This window comes from Eublepharis macularius, chromosome 6, assembly GCF_028583425.1.
Source record: "Eublepharis macularius isolate TG4126 chromosome 6, MPM_Emac_v1.0, whole genome shotgun sequence".
Classification (NCBI taxonomy): Eukaryota; Metazoa; Chordata; class Lepidosauria; order Squamata; family Eublepharidae; genus Eublepharis; species Eublepharis macularius.
Window position 1 is genome coordinate 21,029,190 of NC_072795.1, and position 12,997 is coordinate 21,042,186.

At 44.8% G+C, this 12,997-nt stretch overlaps 1 protein-coding gene across 1 annotated transcript in view; it reads left to right on the forward strand.

Annotated features, from left to right (window-relative positions):
- Positions 1-12,997, forward strand: part of SPATA16 (spermatogenesis associated 16) — a 183,403-nt gene that overhangs the window by 46,756 nt on the left and 123,650 nt on the right. The gene's annotated exons all lie outside the window — the stretch shown is intronic.

The following is a 12,997-nucleotide window of genomic DNA, read 5'->3' on the forward strand; positions in this document are numbered from 1 at the left end:
CAACTCGCTTCTTAGCCCTCCATACTACACCTTCATGGGGATAAGGAGTGAGTGGTCAGTTACACAGTTTGCCTTTTAGTAGAATATGGAATCGTGCGATCACGCTACTCTACTTTTGCATTTAAAACTTTGAGTGGGAAATGAACGGTAGAGAATGCTGTACTATGCATGCCCAGTTTCTACAGAAGCTGAAAGACGGGACAATGGTATAGTGCAATCCCACATGCACTAAAAAAAAAAAAAAGGAAAGTTGGGCAGGAATGCACCATCATTTGTGATGAGGCACAGATAAAGAACGCATTTTCTGTTTTGAGACCCTTTTTTTGCAATAAACACCCACAAAACACACATGAGGACGATGCATGTGAAAGGTCTTGAAGGACAGGTCTTTGGGACAGGGAAAACCCAAAAAAAATTGGAGCATGTGGAAGCGACCTAAAACTGATGCACAGGATGACATCTTTAATCTTTTGCTTACATCAGACATGTGCAACTAAGATCGGCTGGGGAAAGCATGGTCATTCAGAAGCTTGATTTCCTTGATTAGAGCTTGATTTCCTTGGTCGGTGGCCCCAGTGACAAAGAGTCAGATTCCAGATTAAAAACTGCTATGAAGAAGTCTATTTAGCAAGCCTTTGAAATGTGCTTCAGTTTTACTGGCTGCTTTTATTGTAATTGACTGCTGAGGTAAGTAAGAAGTTATGATAGGATTACCAGCCTCCAGGTGGCCTGGAGTTCTTACAGAATTACAACTGATCTCCACACTACAAAGATCAGTTCTCCTGAAGGAAATGGCAACTCCAGAGGGTAGACTGTATGGCGTCACATCCACGCTGAATTCCCTCCCTTCCTCAGGCGACACCTTCCCCAAGTATTGCCTTCAAATTTCCAGGAATGTCCCAAGCTGCAGCAAGCAAGCCTAACTTATGACAGTTTTGAACCAGTCTTTGTTTTAATGGTGTTAAGGATTTTATGAAGTTGTATTGGTCTATTGTGTGCTGACGTATCACATATAACAATGATATTTTGTATTTATGGCGCCCTTTCAGTGTTTGTTATTGCAGTAATCATTACAGCAGCAGTAAAGTAGGTTGGTTGGAAATATCACCATATTGCAATGGGGGGTGGGGCTGAGAATAAAGGAGTGTAGCTTTCCTGGTTGCTACATAATGAGTTTCTGAGAAGAGATTTGAAGTGGCAGCTTCTCAGGTTACTGCTGCTCAAGGTTAGGGTTACCAGGTCCCCTTACCTTCCCAGTGGAAGGGGGACCTGGCACTTACCTTTTTGCCACGTCCATTGTGCTCTTTGCATGCACATACCCCCGCCCTGCACCTGCATGATGACATCACTTCCAGGAAGTGACATCATCATGCAGGTGCAGGGGGGGCATGCACACTTCATAGCAGGCCAATTTGGCCTCCAAACAAACCCAATTTGGCCCATTTGGAGCCCAAATTGGCCCACTGTGAAGCGTGGGAGCGCTAGCAGGGCAGCACAATGATGTCACTTCCAAGAAGTGATGTTGTTGCGCTGCCCCAGGAACATGCCTGAGAGGCCCATACCCACATCTTCCCCCCCACCAGCCAGGTAAGTGGGGGGGAGTGGGGGATCCCCTGCCCCCACCAGGGGATGGGATTCCTACTCAAGCTCCATGTGACTTTTTGATCATCATTGGGAATATTGGCTTCTGGATATTCCAAAATTCTCTAAAGAGCTCCATGCCTGCATTCATGCACGTCTGGCTCTGATTTTCCCAGACATGTTGCAGCTCCTTGTGTCTCATTAGAAACTACTCTCAAGGGGACTGTCAGGACCAATAGAGGGTATGAAGGATAATAGTGAAAGGAGGAACTCATGAGCACAGGAAGCTGCCCTGCACTGAAACTGTCCATTGCTTTATCAAGGCCAGTACTCTGACCAGCAGTGTCTCCAGTCCTCACCAGGGTTAACAGGCCAAGCCTGGCAAATGGTGGGAGATCTGAGGCACGGACATGGGAGGAGATGATCCTGACATTGCTACTAGGGTTGCCAACCTCCTGGGGCCTGAAGGTCTCCCGGAATTACAACTGATTGCCAGGCAACCGAGATCAGTTCTCTCAGAAAAAATGGCTGCCTTGAAAGGCAGACTGTAATAACAATAACAACAACAATAATGAAAACTATGGCATTATACCCACCTGAGGTCCCTTCCTTTCCCAAACCCCACTCTCCTTAGGCTCCACCCCCAAATCTCCAGGAATTCCTCAACCCACAGCTGCTAACCCTAGTTGCTAAGTCACTTCTGGGTACAACCATAATCATATAGATAAAACTATAGAGTTTCTGGCAACCCATAGAGCTACCCATTGCCATTTCCGGGTTGTGCATGGAAGTGATGTAGCATCATGATGTCAGTGATGTTGCTATTTTTTTTCTCCCACTCTGAGCAGCAGTGAGCAATGAGGATGACCAGCAAGAGGCCTCACACCATAGTGGGAGGCCTGGTGAGTCTACTCCTTAGGGTCTTGGGCAGAGGTCTTTCATATCACCTACAACCTGATTGTTTTAGCTGGGACCTTGGGCAAGCAAGTGAGATGCTCTAGCACTGAACCATGCCTCATCCCTCTGCCCCCCAGCCAGAAACCAAGAGCTTAGACAGAAGGGTTCCAATTAAAGGCAATGGCTTTTTCGGTGAGTCTTCAAATCTTTCTCCCGAGTTGAGCATGCAGCATATGACTGAGCATAGATTTCTGCAGGGAGGTGGGTGTTTGTTTGTTTGAAGTACTGTCATGAGTCATGACTCCAAATCTTAGCCATCCATTTCTATTGACAGCGGCTAATATTCTGGTCACCAAATATTGGCAAAAGTTGAAGCCCCAGTGTAGCCAAGTGTTTACATAAGGCTTGAAACAGAGGTTAAAACTCATTTCCTTTCCTTTCTTCCTTGAAGGGCTTTCTGGAAGACGAATGGCTGCTGAAATTGATCATTGTTCCTTAATTACTGGGATAGGAAATATTGCGCAAATTACTCAAGCAATCTTTTATTAGCTTTTCTGTAGCTGGGTGAGCCGCATTTGGGATAATGTTTGTTATGCATCATGTTGCTTACACTGTATAGGTGTTTGTGGCAGCCCTCGTACAAGGAAAAACAATTTGTGGGATGCATTAGTACAATTTATAATATAATAAAATGCATTATTTAAGAAATCCACTGCAACAGGAGGAGGCACCCTCGTAGCCTCAGTCAGTGGTTTAGTGCAGTGGTTCCTGAGCTTCTGATGGCTGCAGCTCCATCTTTTCTTTAAAAAGCTAAAATCAGAGCCGCCTTTCACTCTTGTACGCCAACTGGTTTACTTTCAGAGAGTGCAAAGCAGCACTCAGTTGTCTCTTGTGGGAACAGTTAACTCTGCAATGTAGGTGATTGACAGTGCAATCTTATGGACATGCATCACTTTGCAATCCTGCGCAGAATGAAGTCCTATGTGAGGTTGATTTCAATGGGATATGACTGGCATAACTCTGCATAGGATTTAAGATTGCCAGCTTCCAGTTGGGGCTTGGAGAGCTCCCACAATCACAACTGATCTCCAGACAGAGACCAGTTCCCCTGGAGAAAATGGCTGCTTTGGAGGGTGGACTGTATGGCATTGTACCCTGCTGAGGTCCTTCCGCTCCTCAAATCCCCATCTCCAAGTTCTACTCCCAAATCTCATGGAATTTCCCAATGGGAGTTGGCAACACTTCGAGAGGTATAATTGTACCTGCAACAGAATGACCCACCCTCAAGATGGCTGGAAGGAAACCGGGTTAGATCTGAGGTGTTCTGATAAAGTCCTTTTCATTTCTTTTTTTTAATTGATATGTTATCATTAGTTTACCTCATTGTTGCAGCAATTTGTACATAATTGGTTGGATCCTGACTAAATTTTCTGCTGGAACAAGGCACTTTTGTCAGTGAAACAGAATGTTCCTGCCTCCCTTGCCGCAGCCCACTGGTCTCTTCAAAGTGCTGCCTCTGGGGGGGACAAGAGACCTTCATGAACAGCAGGAGGGGCAAATCAAGGGTCTTCAGAGCTTGGATGGAATTAACGAAAATGACCTCATCCCTTAAGTTTGTGGACAGGCAGATGGACAGATGGATTTCTCACAAGGGACATTTGGGATTGAACCAAACAAATTTTGGACATGTGGTTTCATCCTTTACTTAAACCTTTGTCAGGATTCTATCCCTCCATCAGGCTCAGCTGCTAATGTCCTTGGTCCAATGCCCACAGTGGTGTGCGATCAAGAGAGGAGGAGGTTTGCAAGCAATGTGTTCCTCCTCGTCCTGCTGCCAGCTCCCTTTCTGCACTTCTTGAAGTGGGTAAGCACTTATCGGCCCTCCTCCCAGGCCCTTTGGAAGGCAGTACAATAAGTCACACATGCACCCCTGCTGCTTCTGAGCTCTTGTAAGGGGTTGGGATCCATCTTGGCCACTGCTACGTCCTTGCTCCATCTCCACCCCAGGGTGCTCCTGATCAGCTGTTGAGGCAGTGACTCTTCAGAGGAGAGTTCCTCCACGGTGGCTTCTTGCAAATGCCATAGGGTTGTCCATCCCCAGGTGGTGTCTGGAGATCTCCTGGAATGACAGCTGATCTCCAGACAACCTTGATCAGTTCCCCTGGAGAAAGTAGCTGTTTTGGAGGGTGGACTCTATGGTATTATAGAAATCCCTCCCTTCCCTAAACCTCACCTTCCCCAGGCTCCCTCCAACCTCAAATGTCCAGGAATTTCCCAACCCAGAATTGGCCGCCCTAACTTTGCCTTGAGAAAGCTCTGCGACAGGTCAAGGGATTTCCCCATCTTTGTCCCCCAGTGCCGAGACTGTTTATTCAACTCCCTTCTCAGTAGAGTTCTTCCAGCTCATGGAAGTCTTCAACTATGTAATTAATTTCTTGTGGCATGCCAACAATGTAGCACAGTTCTGGAATAACAGCACATAGCTTGAGACATTCCTGGTTTAGTGGCTTTCTGGTGCACTGGACCAGCCTTCCAGATCCAGCTACTGGTGCTAGTCTACCATTAGGGGCGTGGTGGACCTAGCTTGATCTGATCACTAACACAGAGGCAATGGTTCTCCACTCTTCTTCCCATCTCCGGCTAAAATAATACCAGCACTTTTGAGCAATTTGAGTGAAGAAACTTTCTTTGGTTTGATTTCAAAGCAAAGTCAAATTCTTCTGTCTGTCCATGAAGACAACTAGAAGATGTGGGTAATCAGAATTTTAAGGGAAAAGGAGAACCAGGGACAAAAGGCTTAGACTTTGGCTACCAGGGTTGCAAGGGCACATGAAGTGAATTTATATAAGAAGGCATTTCAGACAATCAGTAGTCAGACCAAGTGGAATCTGTGGCTAGTTTGGGAATAGCAATCTCTTTCTTCCAGAAGGCAGTTTACATTACAAAACAGAAATGGTTCCAACTTGCCAGCGAAGCTAGAAGAAGGAGAGACTGGTTGAGAGAAGACTGTTATTTAGTACATCAAATAAAACCAGTTTAATCTTAAAACTGCCTCTAACCAATCTTGGTGAAGCAGAACATAACATGTTACTAGAATAGATCAGTGCACCAAAGAAAAAATTAATTCCAAGGAAGACTCGCCGTGTCAGATAGAGAAAGCTGCAGAGATGGAACATCTAACTTCTTCTAAACAATAGGACCTATTTGACAGTGCTGCAGAATCTTGAGAAAGATTGGTGGTTTTATGGGATTTTATTGTAGGTTGTTTTAAACTTGTTGCCTGCTGCCTTGAGGGTCTGTTATGATGGAAAGCAGGGGGAGCATAAATGTTTTAAGTAAGTAAGTAATAAATCCTAACACAGCTGTGGCACGTATGGGAAGGTGGCAGGTTATGATGAGAAAGAAGATAAGGAGAGAGTAGCTCTACATTGCAAGATCTAGAAGCAATGGATGTTTTCAGAGACAGGTAGCCAAGACTAGCTGAGAGAGCAAGCTGTGATATAGGCATGCAGAGGTTTAAAGAGTTTGCATTTCAAAGAAAGGGGAAATATCTGAAAGAAAAGTGACAGTGCAATCCTAAGCACAGTTACTTCAGTCTAAGCCCATTCATTTCAATGGGCTTCAACTGGCATGACTTTGCTTAGGATTGCACTGTAAGTTTCACAAGAAGGACTGAACAGGAAGAATTTATTTTTAACATATGTGAAGTTCATTAGCCAGAGATGCAGCTATCAATAGTTAGTTAGTAATAATATATGCTATGCTGTCACATTTTTATCCTGTTTCCTCCAAGGTGTTACATGGTTCTCCCCTCCGTTTTACCCTCACAACAACCCTGTAAGGCAGAGTGAGATTGAGAGAGAGTAATTGGCACAAAGTTACTCAATGAGCTTCAAGGCTGAGTGGAGATTTTAACCCTGGTCCGGCACTTTAACCACTACACCACACTGGCTCGGCATTCCTATAGCACCTTCACAGGAGTTCATACACAGACAGTAGATGCATCTTATCATTCCCATTTAGCAAAACGAGGTGAGGCTGAGAGAAGGAAGCCTGCCCAAAGGTCAGGTAGTGAGTCACTAATTGTGAATTCATAGTACAGGCAAGATTCGAACCAGAATCCTATTTTAGGAGAAAAGCGGTCTATAAATAAATAAGCAAACAAACCAAGATCTTCCGAATTCCTAGCTCAGTCTCTAGGCCACTAAACATCACCTGCCCTGAATGGGGGATCCAAAGGGGCAGAAAAACAAAACAAAAAGACATCTGAAAAACAGGGTCCTTAATTGAGATGAAGCAGTTGGGCATGTGCTGAAAAGCTGAGATTCTGCATAGCCAAGACAGACACAGCGGGAATGGGGAGCTTTGGGAGAAGGGGCCGTTGAGACGGGCAAGGGATGTGACTTCCTTTCCTATGCTGTTTATATAGTGTCTACACGGTATAAAGGGGAGTTCATTAGCCAGAGATTCGCCTGTGATCCTATAGAGCCTCTTTGTAGGGGGTATAAGAATATAAAGTGCTGTTACTGTAAACAGGACAGTGCAGTGGTCAAGTGATGAGCATGTTCATGTGAACAATCTCAAGGAGTTTGCACTAGGACATTTGAGTGATCATCAACTTCCAGCAACTAAGACAAGTGTGAGGCAGTTATAAATTGCTTGCCTATTAAGAGGATATAATAGGAAGGGGAGGAACTGCGGGGCAAAAAATGGGCAAATTCTCAATAATTGAATTCAATTTGTAATGGATAATGCAGAATAAATCTCCTGTCCCGTCGCCTGTCACATTACTAAAAGCAGGTCAGCGGTGGTAGCAGATACATACAGCACTTTAATATGAAAATATGCTGCGATAGAATTAACATAGACAGAATCTGAAGCATAATCAATAGCTGTACTTTTCCTCTCCCCTCCCCCCCAAAAGAATAAATAAATTACGCTGAGCATTCAAACTATAAATAGCTCTCAACCATTCATTATGAGAGAGTTCTCCTTTCCGGTGGCTCTTACATCACATCATTGCATTCATTGTAGGTGGTTTGGTAGCAATTGTGGTTCAGGATTCAAACCTTGATTTTCTGTTTGCATTTGGCTATGTCTCATTGGTTATGTGCATTTCACAATCCCTGGGTGCTTTTTGGCAGGACCAGTCTGCATTTATTCCTCTAGGCATCTCAGAATAGCACAACACACATAATTAGTAAGGTGAGGGTTGCACAAAGATAACCAGATCTGTTCCTAAGTGTAATAATATTCAGACATGGACAAGTGCCCTGAGCCAGCTAAGACCTATATACATTCAAGGAATGTATATTGCTTGAACATCCACCAGTTTAACTTACATTCTGCTTGCTGGTCACAAACTGGGAGTCAATTTTTCGGCAAGCAGTTCAGCTGCTCATGAGCAGCTTGAGCCTGTTAAACTGGTTACTTTTTACTTTCAGGTGGGTAGCCATGTTGGTCTGCAGTTGAAGAGCAAGATTTGGGTTCAGTAGTACCTTAAAGACCAATGAAATTTCCAGAGTATGAGCTTTTGAGAGTAAAAGCTCCCTTTGTTAGGTATCTGGTGAAGGGAGATTTAAGTCTCAAAAGCTCATACCCTGGAAATATAGATCAAAATGGGTAGCTGTGTTTGTCTGTAGCAGTAGAAAAGAGCAAGAGTCCAGTAAGCACCTATAAGACTAACAAAATTTGTAGTAGGGTGGTATATTGTGAAGCAGTGAGCTGTGACTCACGTAAGCTCATACTCTACCACAAATTTTGTTAGTCTTATAGGTGCTACTGGACCCTAGAAATCTAGTTGGGCTTTAAGGTGCTATTGGATCCGAGTCTTACTGGTTACTTTTTGTGTATTTAAACAGTAGAGACAATGTAAGTGCAAGAAGGAACCAAGGAGAAAATGTGAAGATGTATTACAAGTAATAGATAAATACAAAATCTAGAGGTAAACACTTTACACAGCAAGATATTAAAACGTCCACAACATCTGTTTGATAGACACTATATTCAGTAACCTAACAAGACTCCAGATTATGTACACACTTGCAATCTTCCTCAAATTTGTACACACACACACACTTTTTTGCGGGATGTAAATTGATAAAGGAGGCTGAATGTCAGTTGAAGTCCAAAATCTAAACAAGATGTATGGTAGAAGGAAAATGTCCCAATAATAAGGTCATCACAGCTGTCCTGACTTCAAAGTGGTAAATTAACAACTGAAACTATATCAAATTCAACTTTCCCAAGTGAGAACATAAAGTTTCCAGTACCATGCAATCCACTACAGCGCAATCATTTTTTCCCCCCTGAAATAATCGTTTACTATTTTTTCCTACTGGGTGCAAATCTCTATAGAAAAGCAGCAGATGCGAAAAGAGATTATTCAGTGAAGGCAGCACAGCTGGTGTGCCATTCCAGGTGCCAGACTAGGCATCTAGCCCTCAAGACTGCGTACAAGCTCCCAAACCACAACTGTGGAGAATGAGTCTTTGCCTTCCTCTATGAAGGAAGAGGAACTTCTAGCATTAATCACCTGTTTAGTAGGTCGGTAGGTGCTTTTGGCCAAGAGGGGGTGCAAACTAGGAAACATCAGCTTGCTTGGAGAAGGAGATCTCATGCGATTTCAGCAGGGACACTCTGACCCAATAGCCCTACATTCTCCTGGAATTATGAGGTACCAGCGGGCCAATCCCATGCCACTGTACTCTACACAGTTTCCAAATCTGCTGCCTTTCTTCATTTGTTTTTGGGGAGAGGATAACAGATTCTCTTTCTGTGCTGCCAGACTATTAATTTTCTGCCTGCCGCCTGATTGTCTACCCTCTGACTGGCTGACTGATTGACTCCTCCCTGCCAACTGCATGTTACTCGCCTGTCCTTAGGTCTGAGAACTGATCATATGCGCAGACAACCCCACCGCTCAGGTTGTGCACACACCTCTGGCTTGGGCTGTGTTGGGTTGTCATCTTTTTTCTAAAAATGTGTTTTTAATGCCTAGTTCAGTGACAGATTTTAGAAGTAGCTCAGGTTTGCAAGGGGAGGGGAGCAGTGTGTGTAGGAATCACCACCCTCAAAATGGCACTCAAGTCATGAAGCTCCTTGGATGACTCTAGACTCACAAAAGCCTAAGCCGCCTCATAGGGTTGTGGTGTGAGAAGGGAAACCATGCACAGATTCTAAGCCTTACTTCCACTTCTGCTTCACTCTTTTCCATCATGGAGGCAGTCTTCTGATACACAGCATGTTTCTCTGCCTCTAGGAGCTTCCATTCATGCAAGATCCCGAGGAGTTAGCCATGTTAGTCTGTAGTCGCAACATAGTAAAGAGTCCAGTAGCACTTTTAAGACTAACCAACTTTATTGTAGCATAAGCTTTTGAGAACCACAGCTCTCTTCATCAGATGCATGCATTCATGCATCTCTACATTCATCTCTACGTTCATGCAAGATCAGGGTTTTTTCCCCAATAAACTGGAAAGCACCTCATACAGGAAGAAAGCGCTGTGCAGTGGAGGACACACCTCCTCAAGAGGCAAAGAGGGCTGCAAATGGAAGCAAGGCTTGGAATTCTAGCCATTATACGTAGCCCCAAACTTCCCAGTGGGATAAAAAGGTGCTAGAAAGACGGAGGGGAACGAGCGTCAGTAGAATGGCTTGTTGTAGCTAAGAAAGCACTCCAGGTATATTGATGCATGCTGGTGATCAAGGAATCTACTTTGCAGTACCCAAAGTAAGCCCATCAAAATGAGTTGTGTAGTACTTACATTTTAACTGGTACATTTGTCCCAGGCATGATGGTGTGTGAGAGAGGGTGTTAATGATCCCAGTAATAACTCCATATGGCTAACTATGAAATTAGATTTTTTCCCTTTTGTTTCAGAAGAAGGTTCTGAATTATACCAGATGGCAAAGCAGCAGAGGTCTGAGAAGTCAAGAAACAGCCTCTGAAACTTCATGGCAACGCTTAGCCTTTAGTTGTTCATTCTAATCTAAGAGGTCGAGCATCTTGCCTGATCCCAAAACACTGCAGCACATTAGCCTCCTCAGTTAAAATCTGCCCCTTAGGGAGGTGGCACAAGCAGTACAGTTCACCTTTTGCCATGCCTGAAAACAGTTAGAAGATCCCAGGGTAGCAGTTAGAAGATCCCAGGATAGCTTTGTTTCTGATACATTATTCTTTTATGTTGAATCTGAGAGATTCTGGTACATAGGACAGATCTAGATGTTACAAAAACACTTGACCACTGCAGAAAATGGCAACCATATATGTTTAGTTATTTAATCCCCCCCTCACTTTCTTGCTGAATGGATCCAAAGTGGCTTACTACCAAAAAAAAAAAAAGAGTATGTACAAATCAATCTTATATACTAATAGCCATGTACCCCACCTCCTGCGGACACTTCTTTTACAACTTATTGTTAGGTATCTGAAGAAATGAGCTGTGACTCATGAAAGCTCATACCCTACCAATATTTTGTTAGTCTTATAGGTGCTACAGGACTCTTGCTCTTTTCTACTGCTACAGACAAACACGACTAGAGGTGGGCACAATCCAAAAAAAATTACCGATCAAGCTGATCGGGGATCGGCACTGGCAACGACCCCAAATCACCGATCCACACCGGTCATCTCCCGTTTCCGATCCGTGGATTGGGGAGGCCAAAGCGGAGGGGCACCCCGCAGTTCCCAGCTATGTGGGAAGGTGGGTGGTGGCGGCGACTGCTGGGCCTAGTGGGCACAGGGAGGGGACATTCACACACACACACACACACACACACTTAGAGCAGAGTGGGGGGGGAGTTTTTAACCCGGCGATGAGCCGCCTCCCCTCAGGGAGGGGACATTCACACACACACACACACACACACACACACACACACACTTAGAGCAGGGGGGAGTTTTTAACCCGGTGATGAGCCGCCTCCGCTCAGGGAGGGGACGTTCACACACACACACACACACACAGAGCAGAGGGGGGGGGAGTTTTTAACCCGTCCCTGCCTCTCCAAATAGAGAGAGAGAGAGACACCCTGTCAACATGTTTCAGCCAGCTTTTAAAAAAAAGCAGGGACAGAATCCTCCATTCCTCCCCACCTGATATAAAAACCAAGCAGCCAGTCTTCCAAAAGCATATTTTAAATACACACACACAGAGCCGGGAATGAGGTTTTCCCACAAAATACAGTGTTTTAAAAGCAGGTTAAAAACAGAGAGTGACAGACAGAAAAACAGCCATTCCTTCTACAAAGCCCCATTTTTTTAAAAAAGCAAAAAACGTTTGGAGTGCCCATGGCTACAGAACACCCCCTTCCCCCTCCCCTGGCTGTCTTCCAACTGGTGAGTGTGTTGCTGCTCCATGGTTGGAAGGAAGCCCTGCTAATCAAGGAAAGCTGGGCCTCCATTCGGGTTTCCAGGGCGACAGAAGGAGGGCAGACAGAGCTCAGGCATTCCCCTGGCTCCGTTGCCAGAGGAATAGATTGCTGGCGCCTGACTGTCTGGCTTCCCAATCAGATACCGATGGCCCGATGAGGGCCCCCCCCTACCGAACGCTGGATTGGTCGCCGTGGACGGCACTGATCCGCCGGGTCCCGATCGCACAAACACCATTATCGTGGGTATTTTTCTATCATAATGCCAATCGTGCCCATCTCTAAACACGACTACTCATCTTGATCCTTAACTTACCCATGTCACTCAAATGACATTGAGAGGGTACATGATTATTGAGAAAATGTATATGCGACCTCTCTAGGAACCTGCTCAAGGCTGCCCACAAATAAAAACAGTACAATAAAATCACAAAAAACTACATTAGACTTATCAACAGGGCTTTTTTTCAGCAGGAATACGGTGGAATGGAGTTCTGACACCTCTTAAAAATGGTCACATGGCCGGTGGCCCTGCCCCCTGATCTCCAGACAGAGGGGAGTATAGATTGTCTGGGCAATCTAAACTCCCCTCTGTCTGGAGATCAGGGGGCGGGGCCACCTGCCATGTGACCATTTTCACTGAGGGTGATTTAAACTTTAAAAAACTCCCCCCTTGTTCCAGCTGACCCAAAGTGACATCATTGGGTGGTCTTGAGTTCCACCACTGAGTTCCACCACCTCTTTTCCCAGAAAAAAAGCCCAGCTTATCAATAATTAAAAAATGAAACATTTTCTCTCTTGGTTAGTATCTATTATACTGAATGTCCAAAATGCAATCACAACACTGTTAACAGCCCTGGCACACGTTTGGCATATGTCCAGAATCAGGAGCTGGATAAAGTTGGCAGTGATCACTTGTCCACATTCCTGGTCTGTCTCTGTATTTTCAGACATTCCCCAGAGGAACAAGGCATAATCATCATTCCCTTGAGACTGCTGACAGGTCTGCACTTTGGATTTTCATTGGGTAATGGGCATATTCATTAATCATTTGATTGCTCCTGTATCAGATGATGATGACTTGCACGGGGGAAGGGACTTTGACAGATTCTGCAGATGGGACTTGCATATCAACTCAAATGCAGCCC